We start from the raw sequence: 22407 nt of genomic DNA, 5'->3' as shown, positions 1-22407 counted from the left end.
TGGAATGTTCGATATTTTGGCCTGTTAATTACATCAACATTTGTCAAGTAAGCATTTTCCAGCAAAATCGTGCTTCCCTGGTCTCCTTCAAAGACTCCACTACGGCTCAGCGCCTGTGGCTCAAGCAGCTAAGGCGCCAGCCACATACACCTAAGGTGGCAGGTTCGAATCCCCAGCCCGGGCCCGCCAAATAACAATGACAGCTGCAACCAAAAAATAGCCGGGCGTTGTGGCGGGCGCCTGTGGTCCCAGCTACTTGGGAGGCTGAGGCAGGAGACTCACTTGAGCCCAGGAGTTGGAGGTTGCTGTGAGCAGTGAAGCCACGGCACTCTACCCAGGGGGACAGCTTGAGGCTCTGCTCAAAAAAAAGAAAAAAAAAAAACTCCACTACAGAACAAATCCTGATGAGAAATAGGCTAAGCATGAAATTCATAGCATAGTCCTCACAGAAACAAAAATAAAATTCAAATCTTGTACTACAGTGATGACCACTGGCACACTTTCCAAATTCAGGATCTTTTCTGTTTCATTCCCAAATAGAATAACGTGCTTATTCTAAGAGATCACATAAGGATTCATATCTTATGGTTCATGTATGACAGAGTCTAATGAGAAAAAATTTTAAGCCAGAGCTCCAGGGCTGAAGGAGATATTAAGTAGATACCTAACCTGTCACCTGGTGTCAGTACAGAACTGTGATATGCAAATAAATGCACTTAGACCAGCCCTGTTACATGTGACTACAGTACCTTCAAAAGTAAACTCTGTACCTGAAAGTCCCATCTACTTGTGAGGCTGAGGCGAGAGGATCACTTTAGCCCAGGAGCATGAGATTGCAGCAAGCTATGATTATATCACTCACTGCACTCTAGCCTAGGTAACAAAGAGAGACCTCATCTCATAAAAAAATAACAATAAAGGCCAGACACAGTGGCTTATGCCTGTAATCCTAGCACTTTGGGTGGCTTAGGAAGATGGATCGCCTGAGCTCAGGAGTTCCAGACTAGCCTGAGCCAGAACGAGATGTGCCTGAGCAAGAGTTAAGACCCCCATCTCTAAAAATAGCGGGGCCTTGTGGAGGGTACCTATAGTCCCAGCTACTTAGGATGCCAGGGCAAGAAGATGGCTTGAGCCTGAGAGTTTGAGGTTGTTGTGAGCTATGATGCCATGGCACTCTCCTGAGAGCAACGAAATAAAACTCTGTCTCAAAAAAATAATAATAATATGGCTCAGGCTTGATGCCCATAGCTCAAGTGGCTAAGGCGCCAGCCACATACACCTGAGCTGGAGGGTTCGAGTCCAGCCAGGGCCTGCCAAACAACAGTGACGGTTGCAACCAAAAAATAGTGGGGCGTGTGGCAGGCGCCTGTAGTCCCAGCTACCTGGGAGGCAGAGGCAGGAGACTCACTTGAGCCCAGAAGTTGGAGGTTGCTGTGAGCTGTAATGCCACGCACCTCTACCCAAGGCAACAGCTTGAGGCTCTGTCTCAAATAAATAAAAAAATAAATAACAATATGGCTCAGCACCTGAAGCACAGTGGTTACGGCGCCAGCCACACACATTGAGGCTGGCTGGTTCGAACCCAGCCTGGGCCTGCTAAAACAACAATGGCACTGCAATAGCTGGGGTTGCTGTGAGCTGTGAAGCCATAACACTCTACCGAGGGTGACACAGTGAGACTCTGTCTCAAAAAATAATAATAATAACAAGAATCTCTACAAAAAGGAGAACACTATATAATTCATTCATTCACTCACTCACACATTCAAATCAATGACTTTTTTTTAATGTTACCATTTCACTGTACTCACACATATACACTCCTTTTTTTTTTTTTTTTTTTTGAGACAGAGCCTCAAGCTGTCCCCCTGGGTAGAGTGCCGTGGCATTACAGCTCACAGCAACCTCCAACTCATGGGCTCAAGCGAGTCTCCTGCCTCTGCCTCCCAAGTAGCTGGGACCACAGGCGCCCGCCACAACGCCTGGCTATTTTTTGGTTGCAGCCATCATTGTTGTTTGGCGGGTCCGGGCTGGGGATTCGAACCCGCCACCTTAGGTGTACGTGGCTGGCGCCTTAGCCGGTTGAGCTATAGAACCCGAGCCCACACTCCTCTTTATCCAGCTATAAGGCCTAAGATACCAGAGAAGTTTCTTTCTTTCTTTTTTTTTTTTTTTAAGACAAAGTCTCACCTTGTTGCCCAACAAGTGCCATGAGTGCCATGGCCTCAGCCCAAATCACAGCAACCTCAAACTCCTGGGCTCAAGCCATCTTTCAGTCTCAGCCTTCTGAGTAGCTGGGACTACAGTCACCCACCTATGGAGACCAGGTCTCACTTGTTGGCTTAGGCTGGTCTGGAACTCTTGGCCTCTCCCACCTTGGCTTCCCAAAGAGATAGGATTACAAGGATGAGCACTACACCCACAGAGAATATTTTTAATGATTTCCGGACAGGTGTAAGTATTAACTAATTTATTAAAGCATTTCCTTCTTTATTTACATTATAATGTATTATTTTAACGTCTTACATATTCCAAAACTTGTTCAATCCAGCTCAAGAATTAGGGTTGTCAGTATTTCCATATTATAGGGGCTAAAGCATAGAAAACCTAAAAAAATTGGGGCTGAACTGGTCAGGGTTTCTCTTTCACATTCTGAAGAATATGCTTTCAAAGAAGAATTGAGTACTTGTCTGTTTCTTTTATTAGTTATGATTTTATTAATTTTGGCATTCTCATCCAGCAGATAATCCTATAATGAGGTTCACTTACATCAGTAACAAAGGAGTAAGACCTAGTTCAGAGGAGAGGCAAAAAAAACTTAGTAAAATTGAGAATTCTTATCTTTTAGAAAAAGCATCTCTCAGAAGGAGAAACATCAATGCTCTTTGTACTTGAGGTAATTCACTATACACCTGTGCCAAATGGAACTTACAGGGAAATTGTTTTCGAATAAAAGCTACGCATTTGAAAATGAAACAAATTAAAATGGACTCATCAGAAGAAAAAAGCCACTATTAGCCAAGTGCTATAAATCTTGAGATAATAAACGTGGAAAAAGCAGATGACTGTAATGGCAAGGATAATGATCCAGACGTCAGGAGACAGCTACTAACAAGTCATGTGACCTTGGACCTGTCATTTCACTTGTGAGTCTCAGTTCCTTTCTTAAAGTGTGGGTCCTGGCTTAGTGCCCGTAGCACAGTGGTTAGGGCCAGGCCACATACACCGAGGATGGCGGGTTCAAACCCAGCCTGGGCCTGCATAACAACAATGACAACTGCAACAAAAAAACAGCTGGATGTTGTGGGTGCCTGTAGTCCCAGCTACTTGGGATGGGAGGCTGAGGCAAGAGAATCACTTAAGCCCAAGAGTTGGAGGTTGCTGTGAGCTGTGACACCACAGCACTCTACCAAGGGCAACAAAGTGAGACTCTGTCTTAAAAAAAAAAAAAAAAAGGGTGGCACTTGTGGCTCAGTGAGTAGGGTGCTGGCCCCATATACCAAGGAAGGAGGGCTCAAACCTGGCCCCAGCCAAACTGCAACAAAAAAATAGCCGGGCATTGTGGAGGGCACTTATAGTCCCAGCTACTCGGGAGACTGAGGCAACAGAATCACCTAAGCCCAGGAGTTGGGGGTTGCTGTGAGCTGTGACGCCACGTACTCTACAGAGGGGCAATAAAGTGAGACTCTGTCTCTAAAAAAAAGGAGGGGGGCAGGGGCTCGGCACCTGTGGCTCAAGTGGCTAAGGCGCTAGCCATATACACCTAAGGTGGCAGGTTTGAATCCAGCCCAGGCCTGTCAAACAACAATGATGGCTGCCACCAAAAAATAGCCAGGCATTGTAGCGGGCACCTGTAGTCCCAGCTACTTGGAAGACTGAGGCAGGAGACTCGCTTGAGCCCAGGAGTTAGAGGTTGCTGTGAGCTATCATGCCACAGCACTCTACCTAGGGTGACAGCTTAAGGCTCTGTCTCAAAAAAAAAAAAGCGTAGGTCATGGCATACTGACTCCAAAAGCCACGACAATTCTATATATCATGTTCCTACCTTTTAAATTATGCTGCCAAATGAATAACGGAATTGTGTAGACAGGCAAACAATTCAAAGGAATAACACTGTGGCTCTCAAAAGAGTGGGCACTGGTCCCTTATGCCGGAACTGGCGGGTTCAAACCCAGCCCAGCCAAAAACTGCAAAAAAAAAAAAAAAAGAAGGGGCTTATTTTTGCTTATTACCATAAATTTCACACCTGTAACAAATGCTCTGGTTTGAAGTTATGAAACTTATTATTTTCATAAATGTAGCACTTACAGTTCATCTAGAATTCAACAAAAAGTTTTATTGTCAAGAAGGAAGAGATTTGAAGACTGAAATATTTAGAGCTGTAAGACCAACGATAAAATTGGTGGACCTGATTAAAGTCTAAAAAACATACTATCTACCTTGGGGATTTCTAGAAACCTTTCCTATGTAACCCAAAATGTATTAGAAATACACAAATCACAGTAGGTAACAACCGAACACGAAAACATGTTCCCATGAGTGGCACAGACCATACCAGCATTTTCTGAAGAACAGAAAGAGGATACTGCCTTTTTAATGTTCACAGAAATAGGTAATCCAATAAGTATAATTCACTTAGTGATGGATCACTTAAGTATCAAGATTTTTTTAATAAAAGCCTTCCCATTAAATCCTATGTACCCTCATATAAATCCAAAATTAAAAAAAAAAAAAATGGGCGGCACCTGTGGCTCAGTGAGTAGAGCTCGGGCCCCATATACCAAGGGTGGCAGGTTCGAACCCAGCCCAGCTAAAAACCACAAAAAAAAACCCCAAAAAAAACCCAGGCATTGTGGAGGGCACCTGTAGTCCCAGCTATTCAGAGGCTGAGGCAAGAGAATCACTTAAGCCCAAGAGTTGGAGGTTGTTGTGAGCTGTGAGACCACAGCACTCTACCAAGGGCAACATAGTGAGACTCTGTCTTAAATAAATAAAGAAAGAATAAAAGAAAAGAAAAACATTTTTTAAAAAGAAAAAATCCTCTAATTAAATTTACAGTGCTGCATATATAAAAGGGAGCTATAAATTTTCAATTCCAGAATATGGCTTCCAAGATAAGAAATAATTAGGTATGTAAGGCTGCTCAGTTATTAAAACAATAAAAGTTTTATATTTTGCTATCCAATAAAAATATAAACAACGTGTCTAGTGACAGCACTCAGAGGGGAACAAGGGCCCAAGGTCCAGCTAAGACGAGAAAAAGAACTGACCCCAGAGGACAGAAGGCACCGGGAGCAAACAGCACTTCAACTCAGGGCATCTGGGGAGACAGTCAGGAAGCAGCAGTTACAGTCACTGGGGAAAGCTTATCTGCTCACTTTTTCTCACAAGTCATATTCACATATTTGTACATTAGATTTGTTGAAGAAAGAAAATGGCAGCATGTAATAAACATGATGCCTTAAAGTAGAGGGGGGAAAAGTCTATTAACAGTTAACTCAAGAAACTCATTTAGCTGCTTAGTAAGAAAAAAATTCAGTTACAAGGATGTCAGCTAGTCTAAACAAGCCAAAGCAAAGTTGCAAAGTTATTCCATGCACATATGTTCTAAAACCAGAATCAAAAATTATAAAGCACTATCTTTCATCTGCTGAAACCAAAATCTATTCACCAAGAAAGTCAAACTTACTCTGACATTTTCTCAAAGCATTCTGGATAAAACATTCCACACTGTTCGGTTAATATTGAACTAGTTAAACATTTCAAGGAGCACTGAAACTAGGTGTGCTTGCTTAGGAGGTGAGATTTCTGCTAAATCAATCACTAGGGACGGAAAAACCAATGAAAATTCTACTTTCAAAAGAGGTCTGCCTTAAAGGAAATGTGAGCCTTAAATAGCACACTCACGTTTTTCTGTCAGTCGCCAGCGAACTTTGCAGATCAGCTTCCGTACCTGCCTCTTCCCAACCCTGCTGGTACATCCGACCTCCTCTCTCAGCTGAATTCTCCTAGCACATTTCATCATTTCCTGTTGGCTGCTGAGATAAGGTCATTCCCCTGCACTGCTGCATTCGCTGTAGGCACCAGGTTCTCCGGCTGCGCTCCGCCTACTGAGGCTTTTGTCAGAATGTGGCCGAACAGAAACCTCGTATTTCCAGGGACAATCAGGGAAGAGGTCTGAGCACAGAACTCACACTACTCTCCAGAAAATCAACGTGTATACAAACTAAGCTGCACCATACATGACAGTCTTAGAATTTCTTCTTGCATTTGAGATCCTTCTGCTTATGAGAGAAAGACAGATGTGCTCTGTATCTAAGGAACCAGGTGTCACAGTAGTCAGCGTGACAGGGTCTTAGCCCATCCGGTACAACCTTACATTATCCCCACACGTGGACTCAACTTCTTTCCACGACTATGCACACCAAGGCAAAGCTTGTCAGCAGAAGATGCTGACCAGATGCCTCATGTAGGAGACACACAGGCGACCCCACCATCTCTCAGGAGCACCGCTGTTCCCTAAGACGTGAGTGTGATTAGCCAGAAGTAAAAATTAAAAACACCCTACTTATTCAATTTTTACAAAGAATTGAAAGGGAGGGGGGGAAACACGGATATAACTTTAAGGAGGAAGGAGAGATCCTCCTTCAACAAGGCACGAGGAGAGGCCCCACTAAGAGCAGACAGGGGCAGCAGGAGGCATCTGAGCCATGCGCAGGCTCTTACCCTGCTAGGGGTGTACCACACTGTGAACCTTCACTGACACGCACTCTTGTGTAGTGTACAATAAAAAGTTTTTAAAAGTCTTAATACCAAAAAATACAAACACTACAGCGAAGGGCAGATACTGAAACTCATCTACAAAAGCAGACAGGAAACAAGTATTTCCAGGGCTCAATTTCCCAAGTTGCCCTCCCAGAAGACACACTCCCCCCTCACCCTCCCATAAGGCAAGCAGGGATCCTACATTTCAGTGGCAGTGGCCGAAACACAGCTAGCTCAAGGTGGTTTGCTCCTTGCAACATGGGCCCAAGGAGAATTATGTAAATGGGAAAATAATTTTAAAAATATACATACTGCAGAGGGAAAAACATGCTACCTGGATACATATTATTTACCACTATTCTTGCTACTCATATTAATTCAAAAATTTTAAGTTAAAACAGCCACATGACACCTATAACCCTAGCACTCTGGGAGGCTTAGTAAACTGCAGAGGTGAGTGAACTGCTTGAGCTCACGAGTTCAAGACCAGCCTGAGCAAAAGCAAGACCCTGTCTCCACTAAAAATAGAAGAAAAAAAAAAAAAACTTAGCCAAGAGGATCGCTTGAGCCCAAAAGTTGGAGACCGCTATGAGCTATAACACCATAGCACTCTAACCAGGGCAACAGCTTAAAATTCTGTCTCGTTAAAAAAAGAAAAAAAAAAAAACACAGCCTTTTTTGGCTATTTGGTCTTACCTTATAACAAAATAGGTTAAATATCTCCTTCCAAAATCTTGTGTTTAGAAATTGCTTAACAGGCTTGGCGCCTGTAGCTTGGTGGTCAGGGTGCCGGGCACATACACCCTGAGGCTGGCAGGTTTGATCCTGGCCCGGACCTGCTAAACAATAATGACAACTACAACAAAAAAATAGCCAGGCACTGTGACAGTCACCTGTGGTCCCAGCTACTTGGGAGGCTGAGGCAAGAGAATCACTTAAGCCCAAGAGTTGGAGTTTGCTGTGACTTACAACGCCACAGCACTCTACCGAGGGCAACATAATGAGAGTGTCTCAAAAAAAAAAAAAAAAAAAAAAAGAAATTGCTTAACAGAGAACACCAATAAAACAAAGACCACACAACATGAGACTATTACTTGACATATGATGACAATTTATACTACTTGGAAAATTATTTTACCGCCCCACCTCACACAGTCCTCCCCCTCCCCCTAAAATAAAAACAGCAGAGAAGTCAGCAAAACACAGACTTCACAGTCTCCCAAAAGGCCACTCAGGTAATGCCACTGCACCATCGCAGACAGATGCACGTCGCAGTACCAGGTGGGCTGCTAAGTTCCAGGACAGCAGGCCCACTGTTCTCCTCATCAAGCCAGGGTACCAGAAAGCTTTTTTGTGGAAGGGTAACAATCAGAGTGAGGTACATTTAGCGTATTCTCTTTGTTTCTTTTTTATTCATTCTGTTTAAGAGTCTCATTCTCTCTCTCTCTTTTTTAATCCAACAAACGCAGGCTACTCAAACATTTATACAATGCTTACTTTATTGTGGTCGACCATAAAAATGGCTCTATGAGGATAAGTATTGTTACCTCTGTTTCCCAAGCAAGATGCTGAGGTACAGCAAGGTCACATAACTTGCCCTGTGGCCCGCAGCTAGTAGAAGGGGAGCCAGGACTTGAGCCCAGGCCGTCAGCCTCTGGAGCCCCAGCTGCACCATGCAGCCCCTGTGTCTTGGCATCCCTGAAGAATCATAAAAAACTGAATTTGGAAAAGGAGGAAAAGGCCCAGGGCAGAATGAGGGTTGGGGGTAGAGGGTGAGGGAAGAGGCCCCAGGATGGAGGGTGAAGGCTGAGGGTCATTCTAGGCCTCAAACAGGCGAAGACTGGCCTACAGCAGCCACCACAATATCCTCATGGACCCCCAGGAAAAGTGTGGCCTGGATGCCTGGTGCAGGTGGAGGCCTTCTGGGTCCTTTGTGCCCGGTCACTAGAAAATGTGAGGGGGCAAGGAAAAAGCTGAATTTGCAGTGAATTCAGAATGCAGTGTTAAAACTATGAAACAGGCTCAGCGCCTGTGGCTCAAGTGGCTAAGGCGCCAGCCACATACACCTAAGGTGGCGGGTTTAAATCCAGCCCTGGCCCGCCAAACAACAACGATGGCTGCAACCAAAAAAATAGCCGGGCGTTGTGGTGGGCACCTGTGGTCCCAGCTACTTGGGAGGCTAAGGCAGGAGACTCACTTGAGCCCAGGAGTTGGAGGTTGCTGTGAGCTGTGATGCCACAGCACTCTACCCAGGGGGACAGCTTGAGGCTCTGTCTCAAAAAAAAACTATGAAACAATGAGACCAGCTTTTCAGAGTGGCTGGGGGCACTCTCTCCCTACCCCAAATGCCACCACACCTCACAGTGGATTCCAGGCAGGGCATATGTTCGACAGAGGACAAGGCTGGCTGAGGCCGTTACCCTGTCCCTGTCCCTGTCCCGGGGCAGTGGCACACACTCCCAGGTGGTGCTATGGCAGAAACACTGCTCCAGGGAACTCATCTGCTAGCCTCTGGCATGCAGTGCCTAAGCTGGAATTTCCAGTTCTGATCTGGTTTCTGTCACCAAAGACTTAAGACTTGAAACCATTGGGCACTCATTTAACAAACATTAATGCCAAGCATAGTGCTCAGAGCTGTAAGGACCCACAGTTGAAGAAGCCACGGTGTCTACCCTGAACTGGCCCACAGTATACGGTCAGAGAAAAGTAAAAACAATAAAGGTGTTAGGGATACGTGCTAGAATCAAGGCGTCACAAAGGCTGAGGGACACTGCAGTGAACCAGACCAGACAGCAAGGTCAGGGAGAACTTCCCAAACAAGGGCACATGAGTTATTTCTCCAAGAGCTCACCACCAGTCTACTCAAACCATGTGGATAAAGGCAGAAAAAATTCAGAAACAGAGAGTTCGGCCGGTCAGCTAAAGACTAGCAGCACAGTCCCTCAGCAGCTGAACACCACACACCACGGCACACAGCAGGGACTCTCGTGACAATTCAAGCAGGAGGTTTCACACCCCCAGCATAACTCAAAGACATCCAACCGGACAAGCCTCTAACAAGGCTGCTTCTTTTATCCTAGGCCTTTAGTAATATGGCTGTCACACAGTGAAAATGGCTGCTGTTTACCAAGCTCTCTTAAAAGAATATTTTAGAAAGGAAAGGAAAATCACCACAGAGATGAAGCAACCTGCCCATGGTCATCCCACTAATGACGGCACAATGGGATTCACACTCAGGTCCACCTGACACTTACCAAAGCCCATCCACTTTCTACATCCAGGCCTCCCATCAAACTGGACCTGTGCAGAAAATTAGGATATTTGGCAACACAGGTCATGTCACTTCAAAAGAATAAAATTTCTACGTGATTTTTTCCCTATTCCTCTACTAGTCTTGTCATTGCTGTAACACTACATTGCTTTTTAAAAAACAGAATACAGCTTTATCGAGCTATAATTCACATACCACATAATTTGCCCACTCAAAGTGTGTAATTTAATGGTATTTAGTATATTTACAGATATGTGCAATTATTACCAGAGCCAATTTTAGGCCATTTCGTCACCTCAAACCCCATCCTCTCTAGCTATCATCTTTTCTTTCTCACCAGCCCTAATAGCCACTGTCTCTTTACAAGGTGATTCTCAAAGTGGTTATGGGCTCACAGTAATTGAGTTGTTAATGAAATATTGCAGATTGCAGTTCTGCGCTGCTGTCTTCCCCCAGTGGGCTAAACTGAACCGCTGAGCCAAGGTGGGGCCAGGGCAAAGCAGGACACCTCAGCACAGGTGGTAGGGTAGGGGTGGGGTACCTGGCAGCCTGGTGCTGGGCAGGCTCCACAGTGCCTATGTATCTGGGTCCTTGAACTTAGTGAGCACCAAACACAGAGCCATGTAGTCCACCATCAGCAGGGATGGCGGAAGTTATACAGAAGTCCAAAAGGATCCCCTCTGACAACAAGTTTTTACCACTGGGAATTCCAATCTCTCATTTCCAGAAAGGCAAACACATCAATATCCAACCAGCTGCCACATCCAGGGGTTATTCTGAGAGGCCAAACTATTTCAGGACTAGATAAAAACAAAACTCCCCCCAAATATGGTTTATTTGCTCATCCTCTCTGCCTTCCTTGAATGCTGCAGAAAGGTGAAGCAGAATGCTGCAAAAAGTCTTTCCCTGTAGAAAGACTACATACACTCCTGCAGCACCTAGACCGCTCTGCCACACATCTCTATACAGGACATAAAACCCCACGTCATGTGGCACCGATGCCCAATGGAAAACTACTTGGCAACAAAAAGGACCAAAACGCTGATGGATGTAACCTGGATGAACTGCAGAAACACTATGGTGAGCAAAGGCAGTGAGATGCAAAAGAGCACAGGCTGCGTGTCTACGCATGTGACATTCAAAGCCAGGTAACTAATCTATAGTGACAGATTAATGCTTGCTGGGGTCAAGGGCTGGGGTGGGGAACTGACTTAAAAGGGGCACAAGGAACTTTTGAAGCAATGGCAATGGGTCAGCCTTGACGGAGTCAGTGGCTACACAGATGGATCCATTTGTCAAAATCCCTAAATGGATGAGTTCAATCAGATGTAAATTAATGTCTCAATAAAGAGAAAGAGAAGAGGCTGGGCACCCATAGCACATACACTGAGGCTGACGGGTTCGAAACCGGCGTGGGCCAGCTAAACAACAATGGCAACTGCAACAAAAAGTTACTGGGCATTGTGGCGGGTGCCTGTAGTCCCAGCTACTCGGGAGGCTGAAGCAAGAGAATTGCTTAAGCCCAAGAATTGGAGGTTGCTGTGAACTGTGATGCCACAGCACTCTATCAAGTGTAACATAGTGAGAGTCTGTCTCAAAAAAAAAAAAAAAAGAGAGAGAGAAAGAGAAGAGAAGAGGAGGAAGAAGAGAGGGAGGGGAGAAAACAGGAGGGGAGAGAAGAAAGAAAAATGGGAAGAAAGGAAGAAAAGCCCTCTGTGAACCCCAGTTCAGAACTTTCTCCCACCCTGCATCTGCAATGCAACTGTCACGGACATTAACCAAAAGCTGCGTGGCAAGGGCTTCAGATTCATAAGACTAAAGTAACTTCGGTGTCACTTTAGCCTAACTGGGTGTTACTGGGTCTCAATCCTTGGAATAACTGACCCTCTACCATACGCCGAGGACCCTAATAAACCCGAATGGCCCACTTTCTCACCAGGCTAACCCAGGTACTCTCCACTATCCCTGCAATGAAAAGCTGGGGAGGCCAGTGAGCAACTTGAAACAGCAGGTTTTAGTGACAGAGTGACAGGTTTTAACAGCTGCTAGAGAGAAAGCCAGCAAAACATAAGAGGATAGATAATTTACTAGCTTTTCTTTCTCTTCAAATGATAAGTAAACCTTAAATTCTAGAAACTTACCATAATAATAAATAGACTATATAAAAACATTGTGATAGGGCGGCACCTATGGCTCGGTGAGTAGGGTACCGGCACCATATACTGAGGGTGGCGGGTTCAAACCCGTCCCCAGCCAAATTGCAACAAAAAATAGCCCGGCTTTGTGGGGGGTGCCTGTAGTCCCAGCTACTCTGGAGGCTGAAGCAGGAGAATCACCTAAAGCCCAAGAGCTGAAGGCTGCTGTGAGCTATGATGCCACAGCAGTCTACCAAGGGCGACAAAGTGAGACTCTGTCTCTAAAAAAAAATTGTGATAGATCAATCTATTTTTTTAATTTTCCTTTTGCTTGGGAAGAAGGTAGTAGCTATTTTCGAATCCTACTTGTTAGCCATTTTTCATTTTAGCAAGACGTAAACAGAGCCATCTTGCCCTTATTCCTCCCACACACATAATTAAAAGGGATAAACTGAGCCAAATGTCTAACATTCTCTATCAAAGAAGGAGGTGCCAGGACAAAGAGCTAAGTACCAGTTCTATCTTTGGCAAAGTAAAAAAAGTTAAAACCCTTTACATAAGCTTCTTTGCTCCTGTGGCACTTGTCCAAAGATTTTTTTAAAAAAGTGAAGCCAAAATAACCAAAGCAGAAAGCCCAACTGAAGAAAAACTTCAAAGCATCTATGTGATAGAAAGAACATGTTAATTTTCTCTTATGCATTTTAAAAATCTCCAAATCTCCCCCAACAGGAGGAGCAACACCTGGATTTCTGACATAAGCTACTGGTGGTTAAGGAGGCAGAAGCCCACAGTCCTAGGAACGGACTCTGGTGACACAGTGACAATGGAAAACTACACCAGGAGGGAGGTCTGGAACTCAGAAAACCATGTGGGCAAGGTTCCCAGTGCATTTGCGGGGCATATTATGTTAATGTTTTATTGGTATAAATAATGATTTATCTGGTAAAATAAATGCCCTCACGGACTTGTGTTTGACTTCACCCATCCGACAAACATTTACGTAGCACCCCCTCTATGCTAGGCTCTGGGACTACAAACGATGTTCGCCATACTTGTCCCTAAGCAGCTTAGATTCTAGCCAGGCAGATGGACAAGTGCCCAGAAGATGACAAAGAGTGGCAAGTGCTATCTAACAGAGCTAAGCAGGATGTGCTGAAACTGGGACTGGGGCTGGGAGGAGATGTGGGAAAACTCCCCAGAAAAGGTGGACTCTGAGCTGAGTCAGGTGAAGAAGGGCTGTGTCACTCTGAACCTCTGGCTGTCACCTCCCCTTATTGGCTGTGGCTTTCTTCTCCCCTAAGGGACAGCAGGGCACCAGATAAAGTTCTCGTTTTTTGGTGTCTTTTACTGAGGGCAGGGAAAGTTGCCAGCACAAGGCTGCCAACTTTATTTTGCTCGTGGAAGATATTTAAAAAAGAAAAAGAGGCCAGGCACGGTGGCTCACCCCTGTAATCCCACCACTCTGGGAGGCCAAGGCAGGAGGATCCCTTGAGTTCAGAAGTTCAAGACCAGCCTGAGCAAGAGCAAGACCCCATCTCTACTAAAAATAGAAAAATTAGCCAGACATTGTGGTAGGTACCTATAGTCACAGCTACTGGGGAAGCTGAGGCAGGAGGATAGATTGAACCCAGGAGTTTGATGTTGCTGAGAGCTAGGCTGAGGCCATGGCACTTTAGCCTATTTGATACAGCGAGACTGTCTCTGAGAGGAGGGGAAAGAGGGGAGGGGAAACCTATCTCTTTCTATTATTTCTTTTTATATACATTTTAATGCTGAGAAACAGGTAGTAAAATCTCAGAATAAATGAAAAGCCTTAAACTAAATATCTTTGGCTTTGTAATATAATAATTACACTCTTGATGCTTTGGCTACATGACAGTGAAAATAGCATCAAGAGCCAGTGTTTCGGAAGCCTGCAAATAGGTGAAAAATTAGGTACTGTTTAAGGAATGCATGTGCCAGGATCTTTACATGCAATGACTTTACACTCACAATATCCTTGCAAGGTGGGACTATTGCCCTCATTTTTCAGATGAGAAGAACATAGCTTAGTAGGAAGTGGCTTGCCCACAGTCACTATCTGGTTTCCTCTGGCCCTCCACAAACACACATGACACTGTGAGACAGGATCTCTGGGGCTCTCACCAGAACTAAACATTCATTTTATTGTTACTGCTTTGGAGATGGCAAAGGAAGAGGTCAGGTCTACACTTCTTATTGCATAGTCCCAAATAACTACCTCAAATGTGTTGTGAAACCAGGAGGGGTATAAGTATGTAAACAAATGTGGTCCCAAGCACTCCAGAACTCGACCATTGTCTTCCTTCTTTCTCCTTTTCCCCTTTGGACTAGTGCTAGGAAAAAGAAAATGGGAAAGATGGGAAAGGAAATGTGCCCACACGCCAAGAAACAGGAAACATCTCAACTCTTATTTAAGATTTTCCATACTGCACTTCAACTTGGTGTATGGGATAATTTTAATTGTCAACTGGAATGGATTAAGGAATGCCTAGAAACATGGTGACACATTACACTTCAGTGTGTGTTCCAGGGTATTCCAGAGGAGGTGAGAGTGTGAATCTAGGTGGACTAGGCAGGGAAGACCCACCCTCAATACAGGCCAGCACCATCCAATCTGCTGGGGACCCAATGAGAACAGAAATGGGGAAAAGACAAATGTATTGATCTATTTTTGGGGATACATTTGTCTCTTGCTGTTAGACAAAAGAACTCCAAGTTCTCTGGCCCTTGGACTACAAGACTTACATATACCAGTAGCCCTGAATTCTCAAGCCCTCTTAGAGGACTGAATGTTACAACATCAGATCCCCTGTTTCTGAGCTCTCTGCACTTGAACTGAGCCACACTAACCAATATCCCAGGGTCTCCAGCTTGCAGACAACTTAACAGAGAACTTCTCGGCCTCCATACGGTATAAGCCAATCTCCCTAGTAAATCTCCCTCTTCTATCTACTGACCTATCTATCCATTCTACTGGTCCTGTCACTCTGGAGAAGCCTGACTAATACAGCATATAATAAATACACATCTAAAGCCTCTAGGTACTGTTGAATAACACTCAATTCAATTTCAAAGATATGGTCAGCAGGATGCAGTGGCTCACACCTGTAAACCTAGCACTCTGGGAAAGAGGATAGTTTGCCACCAGCCTGCCCAAGTGTGAGACCCCGTCCCTAAAAAAAAAAAAAAAAAAATAGCCAGGCACTGTGGCAGGTGCCTGTAGTCCCAGCTACTTGGGAGGCTAAGACAAGATAATGGCTTGAGCCCAAGAGTTTGAGGTTGCTGTGAGCTCTGCCACCATAGCACTCTACCAACGACAACAAAATAAACTGTCTCAAAAAATAATAATAAAATAATAAAATGAAATAAAAGATATGCTCTCTAACTTCTAAAAGTTTCCATTCTCAGTATGAAATATGGAGATAATTATAAACAGAGTGCCAATTAAAAACTTAAAAATGTATCTCATTTTATAAATTTTATCTTTCTTCTACTTTTATCTTTTAAAATTGAACTCTACAGTAGCTAAACAATCTTTTAATGTACTGATTTCCCCAGCCATCTTTTGGTGTGGGTCAACACACTGCCATGTGACGATGTGGGCCAGGAAACCACTAGAGGCTGGTCCCACGGTGGACCCTCCACACACACACGTACCTGGGAAAAGCAGAGTGAGCAAAGTAACGCAGTGGGCAGGGGAGAGCAGCTCCATGGCCTAACAAATGTCTAAGCCTCTGCTTACACAATGCACCTCATTAACCAATTCGTGGAGATGCAAAAATTAAATGAGATAATGCACATAAAATGCTTTAAACAGAGCATAGCCTGGAGAGACACTTTGAAATGTTAGCCATTAAGATCTATCATCTCTTAGAGCAGGGCCTGGTGGCTCATGCCTGTTATCCCAGCACTGTGGGAGGCTGAAGTGAGAAGACTGCTTGAGCTCAGGAGTCTGAGGTTTGTCTGAGTCAGACCCCCAACTCATGGAAAAACTCAGCAGGGTGCTGCGGCGAGTGTCTGTAATCCCAGCTGCTTCAGAGACTCAGGTAGCAGGATACCCACAGCTCAAATCTGAGGTTGCAGTGAGCTACCACGCCATTGCACTCTGCTCAGGGCACAGGGTAGAACTGTCTCAACAAAAACAAACAAAAAATTAAGAAAAAAAAAGATCATCTCTTAGGACTGGGCATCATGGATCACACCTATAATCCCAGCACTGTGGGAGGCCAAGGTGGAAGAGTCACTAGAGGCCAGGAGTTTGAGACCAGCCTGGTCAATGCAGCAAGACCTTATCTCTACTTTTTTTTTTAATTAGCTGAGTGTGGTGGCACACGCCTGTAGTAGTCTTAGCTACTCAGAAGGCTAAGGTGGGAGGATAGCCTGAACCCAGGAGTTTAAGGCTACAATGAACTGTCATCTCACCACTACACTCTAGCCTGGGGAATGGGACCTTGACTCTGAAAAAAATAAAAAATAAATCACTCCAGCTTGGTGACTAAGCTGGAAGTTGACCACAATTGAAATCATAGATGAATCCAAGTGGGGCCTCATTAGGGCTGTAGCTGAAAGATGGGAAGATGGATACGTTGCTAACTGTGGCATAAGGTTAATCCTGGGAAAGCCAGAGAATACACAATCAACAAACATCAGAGAACCAATGAATTCATGCCCCAGCATCACAACCGGAAGCGACTGTAAGGCCCACAGTGACCAAGAGGAGTGAAGCATGGCCACAGGTTAGCTGGTTCATACAGTCAAGAAAAGAGATGAGGGGACTTGGCCAAGAGGCTGACTGGCTGAGAACCAGAATGCTAAGTCCACAGACTCTCAGGTCTTTGGCCTGAACAGCCAGGGGTGGGGTGGCACACATACTAGGAACCACCTTGGCAAGGGAGCAAGGGACGTGCATCTTGTGAAAAATGAAAAGATAAACATGGATGGGTTACAAAATAATTTACATAATATGATCCCCCTTTTGTTTTTAAAAATCACATCTGTGGGCCAGGCCCATGTCTATAATCCTAGCACTGAGGCAGGAGGATTTCTTTTTTTCTTTTTCTTGAGACAGAGTCTCAAGTTGTCACCCTGGGTAGAATGCTGTGGCATCACAGCTCACAGCAACCTCAAACTCTTGGGCTTAAGCAATTCTCTTGCCTCAGTCTCCCAAGTAGCTGGAACTACAGGCACCTGCCACAATGCCCAGCTATTTTTTTATTTTTTTGTTGCAGCTGTTGTTGTTTAGATGGCCAGGGCCGGGTTCAAACCCACCAGTCTCAGTGTATGTGGCTGGCGCCATAATTACTGAGCTATGGGTGCCGTCAGGCAGGAGGATTTCTTGAGCTCAGGAGTTCAGAGACCAGCTTGAGCAAGTGCAAGAACCAGTCTCTGGGAAAAAAAAAAAAAAAAATACCCAAGCATTGTGGCAGGCACCTGTAGTCCCAGCTACTTGCGAAGCTGAGACAAGAGGATTATTTGAGCCCAAGAGTTTGAGGTTGCTGTGAACTATGATGCCGCAGCACTCAACCAAGGGCGACAAAGGGAGATTCTCTCTCAAAAAAGAAAATCACATCTGTGTATATGTGTGAATACAAACATCTGGAAAAGTATATATCAAGGTGCTGATAGTGATATTCTTCTTTTGAATATCTGTATTTGTATTTTACAAAGTACACATACTTATTTTCCAATGAAGGAAGAAGCTGAGTCCCTTCCAAATTTTTTAACCTGGACAGACGATGCTGAGGCAGAGGGTGAAGGGCTGTCAGGAGTCCCACTATTGCACGGAGGGGATTTGAGAACACAGCACCCCGAAATCCTCTGCAAGCCATGGGTAGCATACCTAGAGACCCTGGAATGTTGGACTGAGCCACACTAGTCAACACCCCAGTGTCTCCAGCTTGTAGACAGCTTGACATGGGCCTTCTCAGCCTCCATATCATGTGAACCAATCTCCCTAGTAAATCCCCCCCTTCTATCTATATCTACCGACCTATCCTATCTATTCTACTTTGAGACCACAGTACCCTAAAGTCCTCTGCAAGAAGCCCCCACCTGCAGGGCTCTCAAAACTCCCCAATTCTGGGTCAACTCTGGAACAAGTCACTACCTGCCGAATTCTGCCCTCCTCCAGAGAGAAACCCCTCCTCCCAAGGAAGGTATGTCAGCCCTGCATGTGGGAAAGAGAAGGCACTGGATACCGTATCACCCCACATTCCATGATGTGAAGTCAGAGATCTTACAGGCCATTTCCGTAAAGAAACATAAATCCAGGCTCGGTGCCTGTAGCTCAAGTGGCTAAGGTACCAGCCACATACACCTAAGGTGGTGGGTTCGAATCCAGCCCAGGCCCGCCAAATAACAATGACGGCTGCAACCAAAAAATAGCTGGGCGTTGTGGCAGGCGCCTGTAGTCCCAGCTACTTGGGAGGTAGAGGCAGAAGAGTCGCTTGAGCCCAGGAGTTGGAGGTTGCTATGAGCTGTGTGATGCCATAGCACTCTACCCAGGGGGACAGCTTGAGGCTCTGTCTCAAAAAAAAAAAAAAAGAAACATAAATCCCAGGAAGAGTCCCAACTTTCTAGCTACATCCAAAAAGCAGAGTGGGGTGCCCAGCCTCAGATGCAATCTCCCCCACAGTGTGCAGGCCTTGCCACTCCCCTGAAGGCTGAGTATAAGCAGGTGCTTGTCCTGCTTCTTAAAATCTCCACGGTATGAATTGATTCCATGCAGAGGCAGGTATAGTGAGCTATTCTTGTGAATGAGCAAGTCTTAGTTTGCTGGCTAAGCAAAACCAGAAGAAGGGGCTCATCACCAGGGCTGTCCACTCACACTCTGGGCAGGGAGGAGAGTTCCTGAGCCCCTCCCAGTGAAGATCTGAGAAAGGGCAGTCAGCAGCTAGATGGCCCCTTCTCCAAGCAGGGGACAAAAAAGATCCCCATTCCCAATACCCCACATGACCCTTGGAACTAGGTGACCATCACACTCAGACAATTAATACATAACTGCTTGAGTGAAGCAGTTATAAAGGTCTGCTGTGGGTGGGAAGAGGCTTGCCAGTATGCTCGGAGTAGTCAGCACTGACCTCCAGAGCAGGATTCACTAAACATGTGGCCCCTGGAGTACGCCTGCTTTGCACACGTGTATTCTGTGACAGCATGACTTTCACAGTCATGGCACCATAAGTGTGCATCTGCAGGCTCATAAGAGATCACAGGACCAGCACATACACCCAGACCCCAGCTCCCACACACCTGCTCACAGTCCCCCACTCATCAGTAAGTACCTCAGGGTTCAGGAGGCTGGACTAGGAACTTTTTTTTTGTTTTGAGACACAGTCTCATTTTGTCACCCTTGGTAAAGTGCTGTGGTATCATAGCTCATAGGAACCTCAAACTCTTGGGCTCAAGCAATTCTCTTGCTTCAGCCTCCCAAGAGCTGGCACTACAGGTGCCCACCACAACACCGGCTATTTTTAGAGGTGGGGTCTCGCTCTTGTGCAGGCTGGTCTTGAACTCCACTGGTAAGCTCAGGCAATCCACCCTCCTCGGCCTCCCAGAGTGCTAGGATTACAGGCATGAGCCACTGCACCCAGCCTGGACTAGGACCTTTAAATGGTATCAGTATTTCTCCATCACACTCATTCAAAGACCAGACTCATAGTTTGAAATGTCAAAATACCACACAGATGATAAGAAATAGACCATGTCCAAATTCATTAAGTCCAAATACTTTTTTTAAGAAAGTATCGTGACATTATGTGGCAAAATCTTTCTTTGTATTCTACAAATGTATTCTAGTTAATTTGTAACCTTTTTTTTTTGTAGAGACAGAGTCTCACTTTATGGCAGAGTGCTGTGGCATCACACAGCTCACAGCAACCTCCAACTCCAGGGCTTAGGCAATTCTCTTGCCTCAGCCTCCCAAGTAACTGGGACTACAGGCACATAACACAACGCCCAGCTATTTTTTTGTTGCAGTTCAGCCAGGGTCGGGTTTGAACCTACCACCCTTGGTAGATGGGGCCCACACCCTACCCACTGAGCCACAGGTGCCACCCTAATTGAAATTCTTTGCAATGGCACTCCAGTGATTTTTCTCCCTCAAAGATGTTGGGCAAGACACAATTATAAGAGGGACTTTACCTAAGAAATGCAATCAGTGTAACCTGGTTTCTTGTACACTCAAAGAATCCCCAATAATAAAAAAAATTTTTTAGAAAGATGTTAAGGAATATTTTTACTACAATGTTATTAGCAGGACCATTTAATGCTGGTTTGGATGCAAATTTTTCTTCTTGGTGAGGCTTGGAGAAGAGCCAAATATGTTTAAGACGAGTAAAGGCCTGAAGAGCTCTGGCAACAGTGAACGCCGGAACTCCTACACTGTCAAAGCAATCTGGGACGGATTATCTCTGCAGACTGAAGATGCTTTTCTCTCTTATCTAGAAGTACAGAGATTGCACAGCAACCCCTAGCTTCATCCATTATCAACACAAGGCCAGTCCTCTTTTACCTGCTATGGGAAAACTGTGAAATGCTTATAGAATCATGGACCCAAACGTGTCCCCACCTGATCTGGCGGCCCCCCTCACAAATCAAGCAGAGCAGGAGTCCTGGCCTAAAGGGCCTAGCAACCTTGCAAGGAGCCAGCACCGCTTAAAACACGTATAAAACCCAGGAATAATGACAATAAACCTGCCATGTTGACAGCACCCATAGTGAGTCACGGTGATACCATGCACCCCCGAAGTGCTGGGGGGGGATAAAGACACTTCACCTCTGTGGGATTCTTCCCCCAAATTCCTAAGCCCAGCTAATACTGTGAAAAATCATCAGGCGAATTCAAACTGAAGAACATTCCACAAAATCTGACCAGCACTCTTCAACTTCCAAGGTTACAGAAAACAAGGAAAGTCTGAGGTGTCCTGGTTGAAGGAGACGAAGGGCATACGACAACTGCACATGACGTGGGAGCCTGGCTGGGAACATCTGCGGTGAAGTCTGAGTCTTCAGTTCAGTTGGTATTAATCATACTGGATCAATGCTAATTTCCTAATTTTGATAAGTGTGCTGTGGTTGCTTAAGATGTTCATATTAGAGAAACCGGGGGGAAGGTATGCAGGAACTCTCAGGGTAAGCTTTGCAATTTTTCTGTATATCTAAAATTCTTCCAAAATAGAAAGTTTCTGACAGAAATAATAAAAGTTTATACTGACTAATGAATATTCATTATGTTCTTCACAAAAAGGAGGCAGTGACAATGCCAGGGAATATGAAGTCTAAAGAAATAAAACAATTTGTCAGAAATCTCAAAGAAAGCAAGAAAGCACCTGGAAAACAAAGAATGGGGGAGCCGACGGTCACCCAAGTGCTCCACCAGACCCAGAGCGCTAGTGGTAACCATCAGTGCTGTGGGTGAGAAGTGGCTTCCAAACCCTGAGGGTGGCCCACAGGGTCACTCCCCCTCCACCCACAGGCCTGCTGGCCAGGCAGCGACCCAGGCTCCTCGAACCACCCTGCGCTGCCCCCAGCCCCCACAGCCCTCTCTGCTGCAGCCCACCCCTGCAGCCCCTCTCTCTACTTGCTCAGCAGTTCCCCAGGTCTGCAGGTTAATACTATGCTGAAAATAACAAAAGGAGGAATACCGTATGATACTCATTTTAGTAAAATGGTTCTTTATGTATCTATAAAAAGGATGAAATGTGATCAAAACTGTGCCCTAGGAAACCTGAAGTTACAGCTCTGCCCTGGGGATGAGTCCGAAGCATCAGAAGCAGAAATCTACCTCTGAGAACATGTCTGGAACCACAGATACCCCACCTCACCCCAGTTCAGCCATGCTCTTAAATGGTTTTGAATGTGCTTCTTTATAACAGCATCTTCCTCTATTTGAAACAGGACAAAGTCTAAGAAATAAAAACATATACCTAGATATTTCAAATTCAGTGGTGACTGAATTCATTCTAAATTAGATTTAAGATGCCTTCTGCAGCTGGGGTCAGCACAGGAGCGCCTCTGTCCAGGCAGCAGACGTCTGCCCACATGCATGTGCCTGTCAGCTGATATAAGAGTGTATATAAAATAGTCCTATCTAAAGTGCCCTTTGACAAAGCGACTGAAAGACAAAGAGAAAGCCATAGTGATATTTTCTTTTTTTCTTTTTTTTTTTTTGAGACGGAGCCTCACGCTATCCCCCTGGGTAGAGTGCCATGGCATCAC

The 22407-nt window shown here is 45.2% G+C and overlaps 1 protein-coding gene across 3 annotated transcripts in view; it reads right to left on the bottom strand.

Moving 5' to 3' along the window:
- PACSIN2 (protein kinase C and casein kinase substrate in neurons 2) overlaps positions 1–22407 on the bottom strand; it is a 126770-nt gene that overhangs the window by 63320 nt on the left and 41043 nt on the right. Inside the window, exon 1 of one of the 3 annotated variants that reach the window (XR_001160988.2) lies at positions 5908–6119. The exons of 1 other annotated variant lie outside the window; for it this stretch is intronic. The gene's annotated coding sequence lies outside the window, so the exon portion shown is untranslated. Of the gene's footprint in view, positions 1–5907; positions 6120–22407 lie in introns of those variants that run through there. One more of the 3 variants, XM_003783134.3, reaches the window with a different exon arrangement.

This window comes from Otolemur garnettii, unplaced genomic scaffold (genome assembly GCF_000181295.1).
Source record: "Otolemur garnettii isolate 467f Iridium unplaced genomic scaffold, OtoGar3 scaffold00007, whole genome shotgun sequence".
NCBI lineage: Eukaryota > Metazoa > Chordata > Mammalia > Primates > Galagidae > Otolemur > Otolemur garnettii.
The sequence above is the reverse complement of the archived record's forward strand: the minus strand, read 5'-3'. Positions and strand labels throughout refer to the sequence as shown.